Source organism: Felis catus, chromosome D1, assembly GCF_018350175.1.
Source record: "Felis catus isolate Fca126 chromosome D1, F.catus_Fca126_mat1.0, whole genome shotgun sequence".
NCBI classification, from domain to species: Eukaryota; Metazoa; Chordata; class Mammalia; order Carnivora; family Felidae; genus Felis; species Felis catus.
In genome coordinates, this window is record NC_058377.1 from 45,294,933 (window position 1) to 45,318,800 (window position 23,868).

The window sequence follows — 23,868 nt, forward strand, 5'->3', positions numbered from 1 at the left end:
CCCAGGAACTTGAAAAAAAATTTAAATTTACTGTCTGTAGCAGGTTTGGAGTTTGCAGACCTCCCCTTCGCCAGATTGCCTTTAGAGGGATGTTTTTTTACACAATACATCCAGTTTTGTTGTTATTTCAAACTGATCTCCCCACCTTGGTAAGAAGTCACCAGTCTAGCAATTAGGAGCTGCTGTGCTCACTTGTTTTTAGCTAATGTCCCATATTGAGAAAATTGCATTTTACTTAGCTTGAGCTCTATTTTTGAGTGATGCTCAAGTTAAAAGCAGGTGTGCCTGATAGCACTTAATTTCTTCAGTGGCTAAAGTACTATAAATGAGATGGCCCATGTAATCAGACTTCCAGTGAACACAGAATCATTAATTTTAATTTCCTCTTCCCCTACTTTCAGTGGGGCCATGCTCTTTTGCCTGGACTATTACACTATCCTCCTAAATGGTCTCCCTGATCCAATCCAAGCCCTCAGTCAATGTCTGTAGTGCTGCAGGAATGATTCCTCAGCAGACTGCTTCCTCTCTCTTCCCTTTCATAAAACTTTTAAGGGACTATCCTGGCTTTTGAGAAGCTAAAATTGAAAGTGCCAAGAATTCTTTCAAATCTTTCTGCTAACCTGAGCTATTAGTTTCCTTCAACACACCAATCTCTAAATCTCTGCCTGCCTCATGTCTTTATGTTCTCTGAAATAAGTTACTTCCTTAAATGTCTTCCTATCCCCATTGACTTTACCCTTAAAGTTAAATTGAGGTTTTGTGATGCCATTCAGTCATCTGTCTTGGGAATCTCAAGACTTTCTAGGTAAAGTTCATTGCTCATTCATTCTTTGTGCCAAGGACTGTTACCACTGTTGGAAATACAGAGATGAACCAAGGTTCTTGCCCTCCTTCATCTTCTATTCTAGTGTAGATCATATAATTAAGACAATAGTTAAATGCTTGAGAGTGTAATTCCGTGTAGTAAAAAGTGCATTGTAAATAATAATTTAGGACACATACATAGAGCTATAAAAGCAGTAAGGAGGCTTTTATATATTCTATAGCTATAGACAGCGTATACTACTTAGGGAAATTGTTGCATGTATAAATTGTTGTTATAGCTCCTTAAGGTGACAAATCCTATTTACTTTTGTCACCTTTAATCCCTCTGCAAAACACTCAATAGTATGTGCTGATGAATTAAATGTACCTATGTATAAATGGGTAAACAAATGAATTATTCTCAGCTATGTTTTATCTTGAATTCATTAGAAAGGATATCCTTTGTAAACAAGTAATACCCCCAAGATGACAAACTAATTTCTTAACCAATCCTGGGGCTCTGGCCAAAAACCAAATTATCTTTGGCACATGGATTAGAGTAATAAGATACTTCTTAAAACCATGCATCTGGGCCATTTGATATCCAAGGTATCTTCAAAGAGAGATGGAGGGGCGCCTGGGTGGCGCAGTCGGTTAAGCGTCCGACTTCAGCCAGGTCACGATCTCGCGGTCTGTGAGTTCGAGCCCCGCGTTGGGCTCTGGGCTGATGGCTCAGAGCCTGGAGCCTGTTTCTTATTCTGTGTCTCCCTCTCTCTCTGCCCCTCCCCCGTTCATGCTCTGTCTCTCTCTGTCCCAAAAATAAATAAACGTTGAAAAAAAAAATTAAAAAAAAAAAAAGAGAGATGGAGCCTCTATTACCTAATCTATGTTCTATAATTTTATAAATACATCATTTTACTTCTTTAAAAACAATAAATCTGTAATATCAGTTTTAAGAATTAGTTTAAACTAAGATTTTGTTGTAAAACAATTTTCTGGGGGAAAGAAAGCAAATTTTGGCTAAAGTTTGGAAGAATCCATATTGTAAAGTAACTTTAAATGTAAAGTCATTTTAAAGTCATTTTAAAAGTAATTATATTGCCTAAGCATTATATAAAAGTCCATCCTTTTTTAAAAGATTATTTATTTTTATCATAATAAGTATACTCTTTAATCCCTACCACCTATTTCACCCACACACCCACCCTCTTCCCTCTGGTAACCATCAGATTGTTCTCTATAGTTAAGAGAATGTTTCTCGGTTTATCTCCTTATCGCTTTTTTTTTTTTTCTTAGAAGTCGACATTTAGAGTGGACAGCTGATGCCTGGCTCCAGGTTGTCCATTAACTTACTCTAGCATTTATTAAATATTTTACTCATTCTTTCCTTGGTTTCCATGTCTGTATCATGGGCTCCTATAAGCCTGCAATATATCTCAGAGCTCCCAGGATCCTCTGCCCTCTTTATAGATCTATATGAATCTAGTGGGGTCCCCAACTCTCACTAGTGGGATGTCCTAAAACAAGAAGAAATCAGGGTAAGAGTGCAGCATAGAACAAAGCAAGTGTCCCCTTAGGGAATCATTGTTAATTTCTTTTTGTCGTGTTTTCTTTTTGTTTTTTGTTTTTTGTTGTTGTTTGGTGTTGTTGTTGTTGTTTTGTTTTGTTTTTAAACAAAGCATAGTACAAGGCAATATTTGTTGAAGTTCTTTGGTTGCAGGCAATAGATATCCCGTTATCAACTCTACTTAATTTATGCCAAAGGCAATTTATTGAAAATCTGTGAAATAGCTCACAGAATTAAATAAAAATCTGAACAGGGCTCAGAAAGGACCAGAAGTAGGCCAATGATGAAATTTAGCATAAACTAATGAAGAATCTCCTTAGGGCTTCACCATAGGGAGGAGTAAATCCCATCAATGACCTTGCCATTCTCTATTGCTCAAAATTTTAAATCTAGGGATAGAGGACTTGATTGGCTTTCCTTGGGTCACCCCTATGTCAGGACAGCTGGGTGGTGAGGCATTTTGATTGACAGACTCACTATGAATGTATCTAATAGAAAAGATGCAATTCCCCAATGGAGAAATCAGATGCCTTTAGTAGAAGAACTGAAAACAGATGTTCAAGAAGCAGAATGCTTACCTCAAGCAAAGTTTCAGATCAAGAAAAGGGTTGGCAAAATTGAAAAAGAAATGATTTTGGCATTATATGCCCTGGAGTTCAGATCTGAGGTCTCCTACTTAGTAGCTATTATATGGAGTTTATTTTGCATTCCCCAGAGGTTTGTTCTTAGGATAAATGAATCTATACAAATTAGTGTCTAACTCAAAGTGAGTACTTAACAAATTGCATCTATTATTCTTGCTATTACCAAAGAATGAATGTGCTTAGGGTATTTAGGGACAAGAATGCATACATATAATGACATGTCACTGGAGAACCCTGAATGCCCCTAAAAGGACACAGCTGAGAGACATTCAGGAAGCAGCTTCAGGATGTGTGTGTTTCCACATACCTGATTCCAAAAATCAGTATCCTAAATTAATCTTAGAATTGCCTACTGCTGTGTCCTCATTGCAGTGCCGTCCTCCTCTTTTCATTATCTTTGGCCTAAAGATCTAGTGTTCAAGTAATGGAATAGAGGGAGTAAATTGTAATATTTGATTAAAATAGGAGATGTCATTATTTATGCTCATTCTATTCATTTGATACTTTCCAAACATAACCACATTAAAATCAGTGTTTTTAAATGCAGAGCATACTAAGATATGTGATGGGCAGGAGGAATCTGTGAAGATGTAGGCAATAAATGGATATATTGCCTACAGAGAATTAAAAATAATAATAAAAAAAGCCAACTAAAGGCTGCTTTTTTTTTTAATTTTTTTTTCAACGTTTATTTATTTTTGGGAGAGAGACAGAGCATGAACGGGGGAGGAGCAGAGAGAGAGGGAGACACAGAATCGGAAACAGGCTCCAGGCTCTGAGCCATCAGCCCAGAGCCCAACGCGGGGCTCGGACTCACGGACCGCGAGATCGTGACCTGGCTGAAGTCGGACGCTCAACCGACTGCGCCACCCAGGCGCCCCTCTGCTTTTTTTTTTTATCACCACTATATGCCAGCAATTCTAAATGATATCCAAGATAAAATAATCTCCTCTCAGTAGGAAGCTTCATCTTTTCCTCTCCTTGATTCATCCTTATAGGTGTGTTTTTCCTGTCATATTGCTAAATTTTAGAGAATAATTTCCATCTCTTGTTCAATTTTGTAGCTTCTATAATAACTGGCATTGACTTTATGCTCACATGAGGGAAATGGGTCTGGAGCTTCAGCATAGTGATTTATTTGGTTCAGGTTACTCTTTTTAATATAAATCTTTGATTCAATAAAATCAAATCTCAGATTCCTTGTGTAAAAAATAGGATAATAATGCTCACCTGTGACTCTGAACACTGTGATGAAGATTAGCAACAAAATAGGTAAGATCCCTGGCACAATGCTTTCCACTCAGTCTTTCAGAAATGAAGGGTAGTTATCATGATGTCTTTGGAATCATTATTAAGTCAGCAGATATAATAAAAGTATATCACGTGCCAGGCTAATTTACAAGAAATCAAAGGTTAACAAGACATTTCTCTTGCCCTGGAGCACATCAGCAACAAACATACACTTCAGAGTGGTCCAAAATCTCTCAGGTCCTATGGAAACAGCTGATGAGAGTATAAGGCAAGGCATAAAATCAAAACCTAAAATCCTATGGGGAAATAAGCCCTTAGGAGAGGTTTCTTTTTTTATTTAAAAAAAAAAACTTTTTTTAACATTTATTTATTATTGAGAGACAGAGAGAGACAGAGCATGAGAGTGGGAGGGGCAGAGAGAGGAGGAGACACAGAACCGAAAGCTGGCTCCAGGCTCTGAGCTGTCAGCACAGAGCCCGACGCTGGGCTCAAACTCACAAACCGTGAGATCATGGCCTGAGCTGAAGTCGGACGCCTAACTGACTGAGCCACCCAGGCGCCCCAAGGAGAGGTTTGTAAAAAAAGTAACAGATTAAACAGAGTATATGCTACCTAGAGACATCACTTAATGGAAAAAATCAAGTTAATCATTCAGAAGTTAGAAGAAAATATGATAGGAAAATGCTTCTCTAAACATGTTAAAAAAAAGACACAAACTATAAATTGTGATATGGAAAAACACAGAATAATTAGTGGAATAAATTTGTCAAATTGTTAGAACTGGCTATCTCTGGGTGCTGGGGCCACAGGTAGTTTTAATTTTCTTTCCTGTAAGCATGCAATTTATCACTTCAAAATCAAAAGGGATAACTATAAACTCAGAATTATGGTCTCTGAGCTGTTGAAAACTAAAGACTACATTTGCTACACATAAAATTTTATTGACTAGGCCCTAGAGAAAGTGGTGGCTTTAGCCAATAAACTCTGAAGAATCTTTTACTCTTTGGACCTCTCCTGAGTGAGATGTGACTTGTGTGATTTGCTTTTAGAGAAAATGGCACCGGAGGTTACCTTGCAGAAGAGAGTGAAGGGAAGCTGCAGAGAGTTGTGGCAAGCTTGCTGGAACTTCAGAATGTATTTTAAATGCTCAGTTCTTTACAAGAAATTCTGGGCCTATGAGATAATGAGTCATTGATTTTGAAATAGGCTTTCTCATACCTCTCATCCTTACCCCAAATACTTTTCTGCTTTTCCACAGGTGAGAACTTATTTACTTCCCAGTGCCCCTCCATTTATGAGTAGCTCCAAGAAGACTAGACTGACTCTCCCAATTCCATTTTCAGCACTGAATGTGTGTGTCTTCAAAGTTCATATTACACTGCCCAGAAATATTGTTTGTTGGTATTTTTCTCTTAGTGGAATGTGGTTACCATTATTCTGCTCTAAATATCCTGTGCCTCACAGAGTGCTTGTAACATGATAGAAGATGAATAAATGGTTCATCACCACATGTCAAATCCAAGTAACATTTCAGTCCTTACCTTACGTGACCACTAATGCTGTTGCCTGCCATTCCTTCACAACTCTCTGTCCTCCTTATCCATCTACTGAGGACTGCTCCTCAGTCCTTTTCATTACCAATATCCCTGAGTATGTATATTTTCTGAAGTTCAGTTCATAACTCCTTTCTCTTCTGTATGGATACAGAGCAGACTCATTTCCTTCTCTCAATTTCTCTCCACACAAGGGACAATGATTTCCGCATTCCTTTTACCAGCCAGACCTCACTACTCAAATCCACATCCACCCCACGTGTCCTGGCCACCTTTATCCAGATACTCTACAGGCACTCACACTTAACATAGCTACATCAGGACTCGCATTTTATTGTGTACCTCCCTCACCCAAGATTAATCTCTTCTTCCTGAGTTGTGTATCTCAGCGAGTCTCATTCTTTTTTTCAACTTCTTTTCCCTCTTTCTCTGTATTATGTTGAGGAACAATTTCTTCCTATTTTGTATCTTGTAGCAATCCTTTGATTCCCCTCCTTTCTAATTTCAGGCCCTTATCAACTCTAATTTGGACTATGGAAATAATCTAATAACTGATCTACTAAACCAAATTGTTAATAAAGTGATATTCCTAAAGCACAGTTGTTATCATGGCACTCTCCTGGTTCATGTCTCTTTATCACCTACACAAAACCTCCTTAGGTAGTAGGTTCTGTTCTCAGTGAAGTAAACCCTTAATGGTCAACATTAAGGGTGTTGAGGTCAACACCCATTGAAGGAAGAAGAGCAGAAGGGAGAGGGAAAAGTCAAGCTGTGATGTGGACCCTGTAGCAGCCTCTGGACCGCTCCTTTTCCTAATGCTCTAACTTCCAATCATATCAACCTCCTTACAGTTCCTCATTAGCTCAGCTTAATATTTTCTGTCTTTTCCTTTAGATAATATTCATCATTCTCTCTTTGATCTCCCACAGTAATCAGTACTACTCAGTATTATGGTTTTGATTTTTAGGTCTATTTTTAGTAGATGCTAAGCTTTTCGAGAGAAGGTATTCAACTTACTCATCATTAATACTAGGCAAAAAACATATATAACGTGTATCCAGCACATAATACCCACTTATAAAAATAGTATGGAAAAGATGGATGGCTGGAAGGATAAAAACATTATGGCCATGCTCTCTCATGGTATATATGTTGAGACCATTGTGAGATAGTTAATCATTGTTCAATTCTAGTGTAGCGTTTCCTGGAAGGATGCCATTCTCTGGTTTTCATTGGAGAGGAGCAAGGAGGGGCAGAGGCAGTGTGACTTAAATAGATGAGGCCCAAACCAAACAAGTCAGCAAAGCCAGGAATGTGCAGGATTATTCAATAGGCAAGAGAGTATTTAGACTCCCACATGGTACAGGCAATAGTGATCAAGACCCTGAGCTGAGAGAGAGAAAAAAAAAAGGACTAAGAACACAGAGTTATGTTTTGTCATAGAATCTCAGAATGCCAAAAAAGATCTTAGAGGTATTCATCAAACCTTTGTTCTTCAGAAGAGAATGTTAAGGTCCTGGGAAATAAGAGATCAGAATCTATCCATCTATCCACTCATCTATGCAATGATCAATTCATTCAATATTAATTTGCAGTTTATGAGAACCTACCATGTTAGATACTCTGCTAGTCACTGGGGACACAAACATGAGTAAGTCATGTTCTTTTCTATAAAGTAGTCCTCAATATACTAGAAAAGAAAGTGATATAATTAAAAGACTGAAATTCAATGTGATGGGTACATTAATATAAGATTGTCTATCAACTGAAGATATGAAGGATGAAGTTTTCATCTTTGAGGTTGGTGGCAGGGGGGAATTGTCAAGTGTTATGGTAATTGATAATAAGCATGAGCCCCAAGAATGAAGTCAGATATGGAGTCAAAGGTTATGAGAACCAGCATCTCTCTACTTTTCTCTGGCTTCAGAACAGAAAACCTATATGAGCAGAATCAAGAAGATAGATTTCTCTGAACTAAAGGAAGAAGTGGAGTTAATTTCTGACATGCTTCTGACATGTATCTGTGCTTAGCTTTTACTTCTGCTTCTTTCCATTCCAGGAATTAACAAGGGTCATGACATAGCAGCACTGGACTCATTCTAGATTTTCATAGTTGAACTTACTTGAGTCCATTCATCTGTCTTTGTTTAAGTAAGAGAGAGGAAATAATGAAGGGAGAGAGGGAGGAAGGAAAGAAAACTTCTAGAAACAAAGACTGAAAAATAGCACCTTCTTTTCATAGACTTCATTTTTAACATGGTTTCATGATAGCTTTAGTAGCCTGGTGATTCCACAAGCCTTTCAGGGATCAGGCATGAAGCCAGTAAGTCATGAAATTGATCCTATTAGTTATTTCAATGAATCAGGTCAGGGTGACACAAAATTTCTCAGATTTAACCTTAGAAAATAAACTGAGAAGAGGTGTTGGGTGTGTATTTAATCAGACGAAAATTTGCCTCAGAAAAAGAATTAATTTTCTAAGAAGTCATTCTGATTTGTGACTCTTAGATTTATACCAGCAGCTATTCTAATACTGAAGTGCTCTTGCTGGAAAAAAAAGAGCAGGGTGTGGAAAGCATTAAAAGAAAAAGCCAAGGGGGCACTTGGGTGGCTCAGTCCATTAAGCATCTGACTCAATTTTGCCTCAGGTCATGATCTCATTATTTCATGAGATCCAGCCTCATGTCAGGCTCTGCACTGACAGCATGGAGCTTGCTTGAGATTCTCTCTTTTCCTCTGCCCCTCCCACCCCCCATACTCTCTCTTTCTCTCTCAGAATAAATATTAAAAAAAAAAAAAAAGCTTCGAAGTTAAAAAAAAAATTAGGGATGTCTGGGTGGCTCAGTCGGTTAAGCATCCAACTTCAGCTCAGGTCATGATCTCACAGCTTGTGAGTTTGAATCCCACGTCAGACTCTGTGCTGACAGCTCAGAACTTGAAGCTTTCTTCAGATTCTGTGTCCTCCTCTTTCTCTGCTCCTCCCCTGCTTGCACTTTGTCTCTCTCTGTCTCAAAAATAAATAAACATTAAAAATTATGTTAAAAAATTAGGAAATACAAAATACACTAAATTGTCTCATCTCTGGTATTCAGATACAAGTTGAGTATTTACATGGTATGTGCTCAAATTAAGCTCAAACTACTCAGTTTCACCATAAAAGTGTGTGCTGAAGGATGCCAGGTAGTTTACCATATTTCTTTCTTAACATCTTATTCTAATTTTGAAATAGAAAAATAAGATAATGAAGAAATTACTGAAAAAGCAACTACTATTTGTCCTTGAGTTAGTTAGCAGTTAGTATAATTCCATCTCTAGGACCAGATGCTGAAACTTACTGTTACATCACAAATATCATTTATGTCTTTCTCTATTTCTATACTTTGAACATTAGATGTTCTTACTTCATTTGAGCATTGTCTCTGTTTACAACATTTGCACTAAATTGAAAAACACTTATAAACACTCTGGGGATAGGGTGTAAGTCTTTATATCATCTTGCCACAGACCTCACTATGACCAACCATTTGCATGCCTTCTTGTGAATCTTTCATTGGCTAGACTAGAAACAATGGTCAGTGAATCACTACAGTATCTTCACTCAACAATGAAGTTTCACTAATATTCACTATACTTGTTAAAGCAGAGGCAGTAGGTTCATAGAGACCATGAAAAGATGGTAACAAGAATAGAAATAAAAATTACTTTCTATCTGATCCTATGTAAAATCCAAAAATAAACTAACCAGGCTCTTGACTTCGTCAGTTTTTCAGTCTCAAAATCAGAAAATTCAAGGTAAAAATCAGGAGCATAAATGGAAATGACTGGACATTTTACCAAGGATTCCACAACTTATGAAACTTTCTAGTATCATGTAATTATTTCAGAAAATACTCTTGCTTTCTCAAGTCTAACCTAAACTTCCTTGTGGAGATATAAATTTATTCCTTCCTGCCCTATTTCCAGACATCCTGGGGGATTGCTTTCCCCTCTTTTTATGTAATACTCTTCCTTGGTTTGAGACTTAGGAAGTTTACTCTCTAGCTTTTCTTTCTATATCTATGGCTCTACTAATGAAAAGAATATGCTCCCATGTATACATTATTCTTGAAAATACTTTTGTAGAGACAGAACTAGCAGTTAGGCTCATGTGTATGTAAAACATTACCTGCCTCTCTCCAGACCCTTTCAACATTCTTAGGATGGCCCTCTATGGTGGCTTGCTGTGTTGGATCACAAAATAAGGCCTCTCCCGCTACCAAGTGCCCATAACAACTCAAGGCATTCCTTTTCCTGAATCCTAAACTCCTTCCAGCCTTTGCTTAGTTCTGGCTGTAGGATTCTATCTAGAATATTGCATACACCCCAGGATTCTGGCTCATAGAACCCTACTGATGCTGTGTCCTTCCTCTCATACTCCTGGATGAGGTGATAATAAGGTACAAATCTGCTTTCTCCATCACAGATACAGACCTGCCCAGTGGATTTGACTGGGCCAATTTTCTACTTGCTAGTATCACAATTCCACAGGGTCCAGGAGATCTACTTATGGGACAGCAAAGCTGTAAATCCATTCTGAATGATAAACAACCTGGGATCAGTTGCTATGGTTGGACAGGGGTCCTAAGAAAGGGAGGAGCCAGGAGAAGAGGAAAGAATAATATACAAATTGATGTCTTTGGAAACAATGGCTTCCAAGATGTTATTCCTGGATACTTTGATTATATTAGAGATGAGGATCTTAAGCTCCTTGTGACAGATTGGGTGATTATATAACTTCCAAAGGCAACCCCTCAATCAGCCAGTGCCAAGCCCTGTGCAACTCCTGAAGGGGTCTGTGTGAGTACACCAGTGTTCTTACACTTTGGGGACCAATGACTGAGGAGATCCAAATACCCTCATCCTTTGTGTTCTCTAGGGTAGCTTTCATAAAGGCATTGTTCTCAGAAGAGCTATTAATGGCAGCATGCTAGGAGCACCATTTCCTTTAATCTGTGAAATCACTAAATTTTTCATTTTGCTACAATTTTTCAGTGATAATATTCTAAGCATTTGAAAGCAAGAATAGTTTCTGCTTTTGATAGATGAAGCCAGATGGACTCAATAATAATTCTTTTAAATATATTTTAATTTGGAATCCTGCCTTTAATCCACATATCATAGTGTCTCTACCAAAATCTTAAGGCTATGAAACAAATGCTTTGTTAAACTCCCTCCAAAAAAATTTTTAAAAAAAGAGCTGGAAATGATGTCAGGGCACTAAGAAAATTAGTTCTTTAGAGTAGATAAGAAGAAGGAATGAAAGGGTGTTGAGGGTAAATCTTGGCTTTCAGAATAGAAAGCCACAAAAGCAGCCAGAAGGAAATGGAATATTTTTAAACTGTGACAAATGGCTTTATGCTTCTTATATTAGCTATTAACTGCTGGGACTCATTAGGCATAGTATGCAAAAGGCAATAATTGAATGTACTAGCACTCTGTGGTGCCACAATGGCTTTCCTATTTCTAGCGTCCACTGTAATTAGGAATCCTCCTCAATATATAGGGCTGAGAAAAGAAATGCTGTCCTTGAATCAAGCTGGCCTGGTTCAAGGCATTTTTATTCTACCTTTAACTCATAAAGGTAGACATTCCAATTTACTAGATACAGAAAACCTCTTTTTGGTACTTCTGAGTACAGTACAGAAAATCTTCCCAAATGATGGTTTGAGGAAATAAGGAAGATAAGAGACTTTATGTTCTTTCAGAGCTCAAGTCCCCACAGCCTTTACCAGGCCTTATGGCTGTTCTTCATTGCAGTCCATGTATTCTCTAACCCCTTCACCCTCTCCTGCAAGATGTCCTCTCAAGCAGGGTCCCTTCTTTCATCAGGTCAGTTCCCTGGACTTAAAGCTACTTATCAATCTTTTCAGCCATCCCTACACATACACTCAGCCTGATGGCCTTTTCTACTTGGATTTAAATTCAACCTACCCCCTTTTATCACCATTCATAAAACTTTGCTTCTTTCCAAAACAAACAAACAAACAAACAAGAAGACAAACAAACAAAACCATATCTCTCCATGAATAGCGCAACAGAACTAATTGTCAAGTCCTGAGTCTCCGCTCAAAAAATCACACATGTGTAGGATATGAGGGTTTTGGCCAAAAAGTTCTCAGATTTCAGTTAACAATAAGCTTGGAATAAACCTGAATAATGGGATGCAGTTGATAAAAATCTCTCTTAGCCCTAGGTTGCACTGAGAAACATATAATGGCCTAACAGAAACAATAATCCTTGTATATGTGGTATCAATCATATGTCAGGCAGCATGTAGCACCTGGAAAGTGTGTTCACACCTGGAAATTTGACAAAACCAGGTGTACACAAGAGAGAGACAAGAAAATACTTAGTGACTTAAAAAATATGTACAAAAAACAATAGAAACATATAGGGGTATAGAAGACAAATGGGATATTTTCCCATCCAAAATGGTCCCCTTCCTGACTTCTCATTTCCTTTTCTGCCCCCATCCTTACACCAACATTCACTCAGTCCCCATCATACACCATGTCCTGTCATAGGCAGTAAAGAAATCAAGGTGATTGATTAAGGACTGGTCCCTGAAGTTCCAAGCCACTCATCCTCAGAATCCAAACACCGAATGTAACAGTGCAACTCTGTCACAAACACTTCATGCCAGGTTGCTTGTGATGGGTGGCACTTACACACACTTCAGTTAATATTATTATCTGAATGAGGATTGCATAGTGGAAATAACATGGGCTTTCCAGTCAGATATAATAGGGTTAAAATTCATTCTGACCAATACTATCTGTGACCTCTATTTGAAGAAGATTTGCATTACATGGTGATAATAATGACTCAAATAACACTGATAAATGCACCCAGCTAAAGGTCTGCCACATCGTAGTTACTCAAAGGTGTTAGTTTCTAAACCTCTCTATTCTTACTAGTATGAAAGCTCCTTTTAACTTTTTTGAATTTTTTCCTGACCTATTAATCCAGGGCCTAATGGACCTGATAAACATAAGTTAGGTTATGTGTTTTATTAGATGAGTTATAGTTCTTTGTCTTAGAGGAGTGTTAGAAAGATTAACTAAATTAAGGAATAGGCTTGCTTTTTAAAAACTATAAAACACCATACCTATATGTGATGGTGATGTTGACCATGACCACAATAATAAGGGCACCATATACACTTATTGACTACAGTATCGCAGACAGGAAGTCTAAGGGGTGAATAACTGTTAATAATAATGGTAGTAGCTCACCACATTAAGTATAACAACTGGTCTCTCACAACAACTCTTTGAGAGAAGTACTATAGTTTCCCCCATTAAAACAAAGAGATTGTGGGGCGCCTGGGTGGCGCAGTCAGTTAAGCGTCCGACTTCAGCCAGGTCATGATCTCACGGTCCGTGAGTTCAAGCCCCGCATCAGGCTCTGGGCTGATGGCTCGGAGCCTGGAGCCTGCTTCCGATTCTGTGTCTCCCTCTCTCTCTGCCCCTCCCCCATTCATGCTCTGTCTCTCTCTGTCCCAAAAATAAATAAAAAACGTTGAAAAAAAATAAAAAAAAAAAAAACAAAGAGATTGTGATACCAAGGGATTAAGGAATCTTCTTAAGAGACACATCTAATAAGTCATGGGTCTGTGATTCATGGTCTGACTTCAGAATCTAGGCTAAGTAGAAAAAGCTCCATTGTTAGACCCAAAGAGGGTGGTGCCATAGCTCTGGTCAATGGTCTCTGCAGGCTCAATTCATATACATCAAAATAAGCTGCTTTATTTTTCAGAAATCCTGAGACTGTTTCCAGCTCATTCTGTACATCCTTTGCCATGCAAAAATAGGCCTCTTTGCACCCTGAGAATAATGGACTGAACTTGGCAGAGATTATCATGATGAAAGCCACCCTGCTGACTGTGGTTCTATTCATATATTTTCATTTCTTCTGTCAAATCCACTTGTTCCGTGCATTTGCAAATGGCTGTGCTTTTCCCCCAAGCAACTCCTTAAGTAAAGACTGTTGCTCTTTCCTGTCACCAGGCTTCATGGATAATTGGGAAGTATCCATGAGTGTTGGCATTTCCACAGCAGCTGTTGACTCACACTCACTCACAACTGGGAAAAATGCTTTAATTTCTAAGGAAACAAATCTTCAGTACAATCAAATAGATATGGATTGTGACAGGCCACCATGAAATGACAAACATACTTATGAAACCTTCCTTCAGCTGTATGGATACAAATGATCCCAGAAAATAGAGTGAGGCTCCAGATAGGCAGGCTTAATATACCTAAAATGATTGCAATATAGCAAGACAGAGTAAAGATAAAATAGAATTTCCAAAGTTTTTCATGAAAATTGAACTATTGAACTATTGGAGAAACTATAATAACTACCATTTGGAGACTTATTTTGAGCCAGGAGTTAAGTCAGGCATCTTACCTCACTTGTTCTTCCATCCACTGATTCATTCTTTTGGGAAAATGATAAAGCACCTACAGTGTGCCAGGTGCTATAGTAAGGGGTTGGAATAAAAAAATAATATACATGGTCCCTAACATCACAAAGCTCATAACCTAGTCGAGGAAACAAATGTTAGTCACATTGTTATAAAAGTAATTTTTTTCTGAATTCAAGTAAAATTAACATACAGTATTATATTTTAGGTTTATTACATAGTGATTCAACAATTCTATACATTACTTAGTGCTCACCACAGTAAGTGTAGTCACCATCTGTCACCATACAACATTATTAAAATATTATTGACTATATTCCCTATGCTATATTTTCATCTGTGACTTATTTTATAACTGCCAGTTTGTACCTTTTAATTCCTTTTTTCTATTTTTCCCACCTCATCCCAACTCCCTATGGAAAAACATTTGTTCTCTGTATTTATGATTCTGTTTGTTGTTCTTTTATTTCTTTGTTTTGTTTTTAGATTCCATATGTAAGTAAATCATATGGTATTTGTCTTTCTATGATTTATTTTGCGTAACATAATACCCTCTACATCCATCCAGATTACCACAAATAGCATGACCTGGTTCTTTTTATAGCTGACTAATATTCCATTATAGATATATCCCACACCTTTAACCATGCATTTGTTGATGGACACTTGGATTGTTTTCATATCTTGGCTACTGTAAATATTGTTTTAATAAACATATGGGTTCATATATCTTTTTATTTTCTTTTATTTTCATTTTTATTTATTTTTTAATATATGAAATTTATTGTCAAGTTGGTTTCCATACAACACCCAGTGCTCATCCCAAAAGGTGCCCTCCTCAATACCCATCACCCACCCTCCCCTCCTTCCCACCCCCCATCAACCCTCAGTTTGTTCTCAGTTTTCAACAGTCTCTTATGCTTTGGCTCTCTCCCACTCTAACCTCTTTTTTTTTTTTTCCTTCCCCTCCCCCATGGGTTCCTGTTCAGTTTCTCAGGATCCACATAAGAGTGAAACCATATGGTATCTGTCTTTCTCTGTATGGCTTATTTCACTTAGCATCACACTCTCCAGTTCCATCCACATTGCTACAAAAGGCCATATTTCATTTTTTCTCATTGCCACGTAGTATTCCATTGTGTATATAAACCACAATTTCTTTATCCATTCATCAGTTGATGGACATTTAGGCTCTTTCCATAATTTGGCTATTTTTGAGAGTGCTGCTATAAACATTGGGGTACAAGTGGCCCTATGCATCAGTACTCCTGTATCCCTTGGATAAATTCCTAGCAGTGCTATTGCTGGGTCATAGGGTAGGTCTATTTTTAATTTTGTGAGGAACCTCCACACCGTTTTCCAGAGTGGCTGCACCAATGTGCATTCCCACCAACAGTGCAAGAGGGTTCCCGTTTGTCCACATCCTCTCCAGCATCTATAGTCTCCTGATTTGTTCATTTTGGCCACTCTGACTGGCGTGAGGTGATACCTGAGTGTGGTTTTGATTTGTATTTCCCTGATAAGGAGCGACATTGAGCATCTTTTCATGTGCCTGTTGGCCATCCGGATGTCTTCTTTAGAGAAGTGTCTATTCATGTTTTCTGCCCATTTCTTCACTGGGTTATTTGTTTTTCGGGTGTGGAGTTTGGTGAGCTCTTTATAGATTTTGGATACTAGCCCTTTGTCTGATATGTCATTTGCGAATATCTTTTCCCATTCCGTTGGTTGCCTTTTAGTTTTGTTGGTTGTTTCCTTTGCTGTGCAGAAGCTTTTTATCTTCATAAGGTCCCAGTAATTCACTTTTGCTTTTAATTCCCTTGCCTTTGGGGATGTGTTGAGTAAGAGATTGCTACGGCTGAGGTCAAAGAGGTCTTTTCCTGCTTTCTCCTCTAAGGTTTTGATGGTTTCCTATCTTACATTCAGGTCCTTTATCCATTTTGAGTTTATTTTTGTGAATGGTGTGAGAAGGTGGTCTAGTTTCAACCTTCTGCATGTTGCTGTCCAGTTCTCCCAGCACCATTTGTTAAAGAGGCTGTCTTTTTTCCATTGGAGTTCTTTCCTGCTTTGTCAAAGATGAGTTGGCCATACGTTTGTGGGTCTAGTTCTGGGGTTTCTATTCTATTCCATTGGTCTATGTGTCTGTTTTTGTGCCAATACCATGCTGTCTTGATGATGACAGCTTTGTAGTAGAGGCTAAAGTCTGGGATTGTGATGCCTCCTGCTTTGGTCTTCTTCTTCAAAATTCCTTCGGCTATTTGGGGCCTTTTGTGGTTCCATATGAATTTTAGGATTGCTTGTTCTAGTTTTGAGAATGCTGGTGCAATTTTGATTGGGATTGCATTGAATGTGTAAATAGCTTTGTGTAGTATTAACATTTTGACAATATTTATTTTTCCAATCCATGAGCAGGGAATGTCTTTCCATTTCTTTAAATCTTCTTCAATTTCCTTCATAAGCTTTCTATAGTTTTCAGCATACAGATCCTTTACATCTTTGGTTAGATTTATTCCTAGGTATTTTATGCTTCTTGGTGCAATTGTGAATGGAATCAGTTTCTTTATTTGTCTTTCTGTTGCTTCATTGTTAGTGTATAAGAATGCAACTGATTTCTGTATATTGATTTTGTATCCTGCAACTTTGCTGAATTCATGTATCAGTTCTAGCAGACTTTTGGGGGAGTCTATCGGGTTTTCCATGTATAATATCATGTCATCTGCAAAAAGCAAAAGCTTGACTTCATCTTTGCCAATTTTGATGCCTTTGATTTCCTTTTGTTGTCTGATTGCTGATGCTAGAACTTCCAGCACTATGTTAAACAACAGCGGTGAGAGTGGGCATCCTTGTCGTGTTCCTGATCTCAGGGAAAAAGCTCTCAGTTTTTCCCCGTTGAGGATGATGTTAGCTGTAGGCTTTTCATAAATGGCTTTTATGATCTTTAAGTATATTCCTTCTATCCCGACTTTCTCAAGGGTTTTTATTAAGAAAGGGTGCTGGATTTTGTCAAAGGCCTTTTCTGCATTGATTGACAGGATCATATGGTTCTTCTCTTTTTTTTTGGTAATGTGATGTATCACGTTGATTGATTTGCGAATGTTGAACCAGCCCTGCATCCCAGGAATGAATCCCACTTGATCATGGTGAATAATTCTTTTTATATGCCATTGAATTCGATTTGCTAGTATCTTATTGAGAATTTTTGCATCCATATTCATCAGGGATATTGGCCTGTAGTTCTCTTTTTTTTACTGGGTCTCTGTCTGGTTTAGGAATCAAAGTAATACTGGCTTCATAGAATGAGTCTAGAAGTTTTCCTTCCCCTTCTATTTCTTGGAATAGCTTGAGAAGGATAGGTATTATCTCTGCTTTAAACGTCTGGTAGAACTCCCCTGGGAAGCCATCTGGTCCTGGACTCTTTTTTGTTGGGAGATTTTTGATAACCGATTCAATTTCTTCGCTGGTTATGGGTCTGTTCAAGCTTTCTATTTCCTCCTGATTGAGTTTTGGAAGAGTGTGGGTGTTCAGGAATTTGTCCATTTCTTCCAGGTTGTCCAATTTGTTGGCATATAATTTTTCATAGTATTCCCTGATAATTGTTTGTATCTCTGAGGGATTGGTTGTAATAATTCCATTTTCACTCATGATTTTATCTATTTGGGTCATCTCCCTTTTCTTTTTGAGAATCCTGGCTAGAGGTTTGTCAATTTTGTTTATTTTTTCAAAAAACCAACTCCTGGTTTCGTTGATCTGCTCTACAGTTTTTTTAGACATATATCTTTTTAAATTAATGTTTTCACTTTCTTTGAGTAAATACCCAGTATTGGATTTACTGGACCATATGGTATTTTTTTAGGATAAAAGTAATTATTTAAAATAAAATTATAATGTCTAAATAGGAGAATTACTTTGGCCTCTCTATAGTTCCTGATGGAGGAGACAGTTGAATTAAGAGGTTAAGTATAGGTAGAGGTCAGGAGTAAAAGCAAGAAGGAGAGGAAAAGGAGAAATTTCATGGGAAAAGTTCATTTAGACAACTTTAAAAGGCAAGTGTTGTTCTGTTACTGTAGAGCTAAGGACACTGAGGCACAGAGTGAATTTGTAACTTGCTTAGTGCTTTACACTAGTAAATCCTAAATCTCCAGATTTGAGCCCAAATAAACATTTTTCCCTAATAAGTTCTTTTCCTTAGAAATTGTTTAACAGAATATCTTTCTATCCATCATTAATACTTAACCTTTAAAAAGAGATACTTTTTCTGTTGTCAGGGATTTTTTCCCTCCATACCTATGGATAATAGATGAATGTAACTTTTAACTTTAAAAATGACACCTGTATTCAAGACATATAACTGAAAGGGACTAGCAATAATTGGTTTCTTTTCTATTACTAGTAAAAGAAGTCCTCTTCTGTCCTTTTCAGAATTCTGTCATCAAGAATGATTTAATTCTGATATATTAAAAATAAAATAAACAGATATCCTGGTTTACAGTTGTGTGAGGTCCTGATATCGCAAAGATTGAGATAACAGTGAATAGAGTTGTGACCACCTGAGGGTATCAAGGAAATTTCCTTCCATGTTTGAAGGCATTTTATTACTAGAACTCTTCACTGTGCCAATTTTTTTTTGGTTTACAAAGAGGCAATAATAGTGGTAGTAACACAACTTCCAAAGGTAGTTATCATTTAGTGGGAGCCTATGTACCAGGCACTTAGCACTTTATTGATGTTTAAGATACATATTTTGTGGGTTTTTGTCATCAGTGATAACTTAAAATTGACATTTTTCTTAGTTGTAATTGAAATAATGCATGCTCTTGTCATCAATGATTTCTTCAAATCAATAACATATGACAACATATTTATATTTAATCCTCACACCAATCTATGAAGAAGTCTCAATATATTTATTTTACAAATAAAGAAACTGAGTCCTAAAAAGTTTAGGTAACATGTCTCAGATTACATAGCCAGTAAGTGGAAAAACTGTGATTCTGACCCAGATCTGTTTGAGTAAAGTTTGTGTTTTCTTTAATCTTTGAAACACAATAGTGTCCTAGAGGTTTGCTTTAAAATGACCTAGTTACCCAAAGGGTCATCGTTAGATCAATAGTTTTCTCTGTATGTTACTGCACGTGCAAATTTATTACACGTGCTTGATTTCAGATTTAGCCTATTCAGGCACATAGCATGAGAAAATTTTGTATTGTAATCTACAAAGAAACTTAAAGTTCCAGTTGGGTTTAAAAACAAATAAATAAATAAAGCTTCAATAAAGGAGTCTATATCTCAGCAACTTAGAATAGAGGCTTTGATTTATGCAGCTTGGGTCTGAATTTTGTTCTTAAACTTGCTAACTTTGCAAGCCTGAGCAAGTCTTGTACCTTTTTTTGAATGCAGTCTCATCGTCTATTATATGGTGCATGCAATGTTTTTATACAAACCCTTATGGTGTCACCTGGTGACACTATAGCTGCAGCTATAGTCAGGAGAATGAACACAGGGATAAGTCTCCAGTTTCCTTAGCACACTGCAAAGAGCATGCTTTGGAGGAGCCATAGCAGGACACACCATGGAGTTATGGTCCAGGAAAGGATCTTCTTGTCACAAAGTGACAAGGAAATGCAGTATCTGTGCCACTGCTGACCCTTCTGCCATGAGTTCTAGTCTGCATTAAGTGATTTGTGCTTGCACAGCTGCTGGTATAAAATATCTCTTCTATCAAACAAAGGGCACAGAGCCACAGGCATTACTTGGTACAAGCTGGAAAGCCAAGATAAAAAAGGTCAGCAGTTGCATGACAAATTAAAATAGCAATTCTGAAGTTAAGGAGTATTTTGAGAATTTAATTAGAATATACAAGTGCTTAGCACTACTTAGGATATGGTAAGGTTACAGAACATGATGATAGCAATGATGGTGATAATCACGATCATGAGTATATGAATAAGACTATTTTATCTTAGATTCTATGAAAACATGATACTTTGACCTATATTAGGCACTATGTTGATGCTAGGCAAATTGTCTTATTTAGACTTCATAAAAACCTTGAAAAGGCTATCACTATCTCTATTTTATAGATGAAAAGATTAGGGCTCAGAGAGAAGACCCAGGCTTTCTGCCTCCAAGCATGCCATGACACTACAAAGTCTTAATAAAAAGAGTCCTTTTTAGGGGTTCCTGGGTGGCTCAATGGTTAAGCGTCTGACTCCGACTCAGGTCATGATATCATGGTTTGTGGGTCCAAGTCCCACATTGAACTCTGTGCTGACAGCTCGGAGCTTGGAGACTGCTTCAAATTCTGTGTCTCCCTCTCTCTCATTCTCTCTCTCAAAAATAAACATTAGAGAAATTAAAATTTATTAAGAATAAGATTAAATAAAAAAGAGTCCTTTTTATAAAAATGTTTGTCACAGGATCATTTTCTGTATAATATCTTGTGTATTTCAGAATATTTTATGCACATTTCCTTGGTATTTATTTGCTATCTGTGGAAAGTAGTTGTTGAAAATACGATAATATGTGAATCAGAAACCAGATTTTATCTTTCCCCTTTCAAAACCCAATAGGCTCATTAGTAGAGCTTCTGTTGAAAATTCTGCCAGTGGCGTATATTGCTGAGGATTTAGAGCAACTGGAACTCTTATAAATTGCTGGTTAGAAAACCAGCAATTTCTTAGGAACATAACATGCATCAACCCTGTGACCCATTAATTGAACTCCTAGGTATTTATCCAAGAGAAATGAAATAAATGTCCAGAAAATATTTATACATGAATATTCATAGTCACTCTATTCATAGCAGTCCAAATTTGTAAATGGCCCAAATGTTCATCATAGCAGAATTGGAAAACAAAATGTGGTAACTCAAATAATGGAACACTACTTACAACAACACAAATGAATCTTAAAACTCATTTTTTTTTCTGTGGATACCATCATTTCTATGATGATGATATTCAGAACAGTGGTTGCCTGGGTGTTGGGGATTGACTTCAAAGAGGCATAAAGAAATGTTCTTGGGTGATAGAAATGCTTACTATCTTAATAGGGTGTGGGTTAGGTCAGTATATAAACTTACCCAAACTCATTGAACTGCAATAGTTAAGATCTGTACCTTGGACTATATACAAATTATATGCAATAATAAAAATAAAATATAGAAGATGCTACAATTAGATTTTCATCAAACTAGTATCTCACTGTATCTCTTCAGATTGAAGATTAGTTTTAAGGATAGCCATAAGGACAAATTCTGAGATAATTTTTATTGCTTAAGTTCCAACCACAAGTGCTTTTACCACTATGGCAGAGATTGGTAATTACTCCCTAGTATCTCATCACCCCTTCTGCTTGTGTAATTCCCAAGTTTAGCTAGGCACATGGATCACCAGCTAAAGACCACACTCCCTAGACTTTCTTGAAGGTAGATGTGGACACATGATTAGGTTTGGCCTAACTGAACATAAGCAATGTATGTAACTTCTGTATTATCACCTTAAAAGGGAGGCAGCATACTTTCTCCTCCCCATTACCCTTTTCTGCTATGCAAAAAATGTACTCCGAGCAGATGTGGTGTTGAGCAAATTTCAAAAATGCGGATAAGACAGTGAGGGAACATTAATACAAAAGGAACTTGGATTCTCTCTCTGGTAAACCACCTCACAGTCCTGGAAAACCTACTGAGATTTCTAAAGCAGAAAGAAACTTCTCCCTTGTTCATGCTACTGTATTTGAGAAGACTTTTTTATAGCCACCTCATCCATAATCAAATCAATGAAACCATCCTATGTCTGGGCAACCTCCTTAGGACCTGCCTAATGCATCAAGGGATGCATTAACATCTGCTTGAGGAGAGGATTGCAGAAAGGTCTGATGGGTCTGAGGGATCACTGTTTCTTGCACTGGATCCTTGGCACTAACAAACGAAACTTCAGCCCCAAATGCAGCAGCATTTTTGAGAGAGATACAGGCTGGACTCTACCTCCAGCTACTCCATGGCTCACAAGCCACGTCATAAACATTTACATCCCAGGTGCAAAGGACTTAAACAGCCAGCAGATGGATCTTCATAATGAACATCTCAGGCTGTGTTTCTCTGGAGGAAAAACTGTGGAGCAAATCCAGCATCCTTGCTCACAGATTTTTTTTTTTCCTCTGCCTGCCCAGAGAGATTATTTCCTGTCAGTTGGATCTGACTTTCAAGATTTCATTCCATCTCACCAGTTGATAGTTTGTTTATTTTAGTGTCATTTGCTCCTGGTTTTGACACAGCAAACTTGTTATATCACACTGCTTTTTAATCTGTCTACATGATGACCTGTGGGTCAATTCTTACTTTCCTGACATGAATGAGCCTAAGCAACTTAATTAACCTCTTAGATATTTCCTTTCACTTGGCAACTTCCAAAGTAAATTCATTTTTTTTAGAGCACATTTTATCTTCAAACAAGCCTTGAGTTAGGCGGAAGTTTTTAGTATCTCTATTTGACAGATGAGATACTTGAGACACGGTGAAGATAATAAATACGTCCAAGATTACATAAAGTGATAGTGTGACACCAGGTGTCCTGGTTACAGATCTAATACTTTCTTCATGAAGTCATGATCTCTCTCCTTGATATCTTGTTTGAAAGGTAGGATTATAGACATAGGCAGATCACTCACTATCTAGGTGAGGGCCTGGTGAGGAAGGACAAAAAAATAAGGGTTTTTAATTCCTACAATTTAATCTTCTTTCCCTGTTTTGGCAAATGGCACCACACTGAATCCAGCTGTCTAAGACAGAAAAATAGATTTTATCCAAAACATTTCCCTTTTAATCATTTCCTACAACAATCATCTGCCGAGTTTCATTCTTTCAACCTCTTTATTATCTCAAAAGGTATGTCCCACTCCTTTATTCTCATTGTTACTGGGTAAGGCTTTTACGATACCCAGCCTGTGTTTAATCAATAACATTAGAACTTTTATGCATGTCTCTATTTTTTATCTCTTCCAATCCATCCTGTCTACTGCTGCCTCATGATCTTTCTATAAGCAGTTCTGACTCTGACACTTCCTGCTTGAGCTACTTTAATTGCTTCCTTTAATTTTCTGGATGAAATTTAGATTCTTTATCATTGTATACAGGGCTCTTCATATTCAGAGTCACATGCACTTCTGCAGATTCCTTTCTTTCCTTTGCCTGCACTCACCCTTTGTTCTGCCTGTACCGAGCTACTTGAGCCTTCTCTGGTGTGTCCTTCTATTTGCTATCTATCTGCTGACATTTGAAAACTCAAACATATTTAGAGACCAAGTGAGTAACACAAGTGTGTAAAATAGCCTAGATGTAAGGTGATAAAGAGCAGGGGAAAGTGTGGTGTGTGTGCAGAAAAGCGTTGTAAGTCAAATTTCAGCCCTGTGTTAAGATCAAACAACTGCTCTGAAGCACTATTCCAACCGCAGGCTGCCAGATGATAACCCTTAATGTTTCCATGCTTGCTCATTCAAGTATCACCAATGTCTCTCCCCTTTTATTTTGTCTCATTCAGCTCAACTAAATCTTAAGTACTCAGCATGTCATCCCTTCCCTGATCACAG

At 37.6% G+C, this 23,868-nt stretch overlaps 1 long non-coding RNA gene across 5 annotated transcripts in view; it reads left to right on the forward strand.

Moving 5' to 3' along the window:
* The window catches only part of LOC102900237, a 166,338-nt gene that overhangs the window by 66,163 nt on the left and 76,307 nt on the right, over positions 1 to 23,868 (forward strand). Inside the window, exon 1 of one of the 5 annotated variants that reach the window (XR_006586246.1) lies at positions 10,195 to 10,255. The exons of the other annotated variants lie outside the window; for them this stretch is intronic. This is a non-coding gene — a long non-coding RNA (uncharacterized LOC102900237). Of the gene's footprint in view, positions 1 to 10,194; positions 10,256 to 23,868 lie in introns of those variants that run through there. 5 annotated transcript variants of the gene reach the window in all.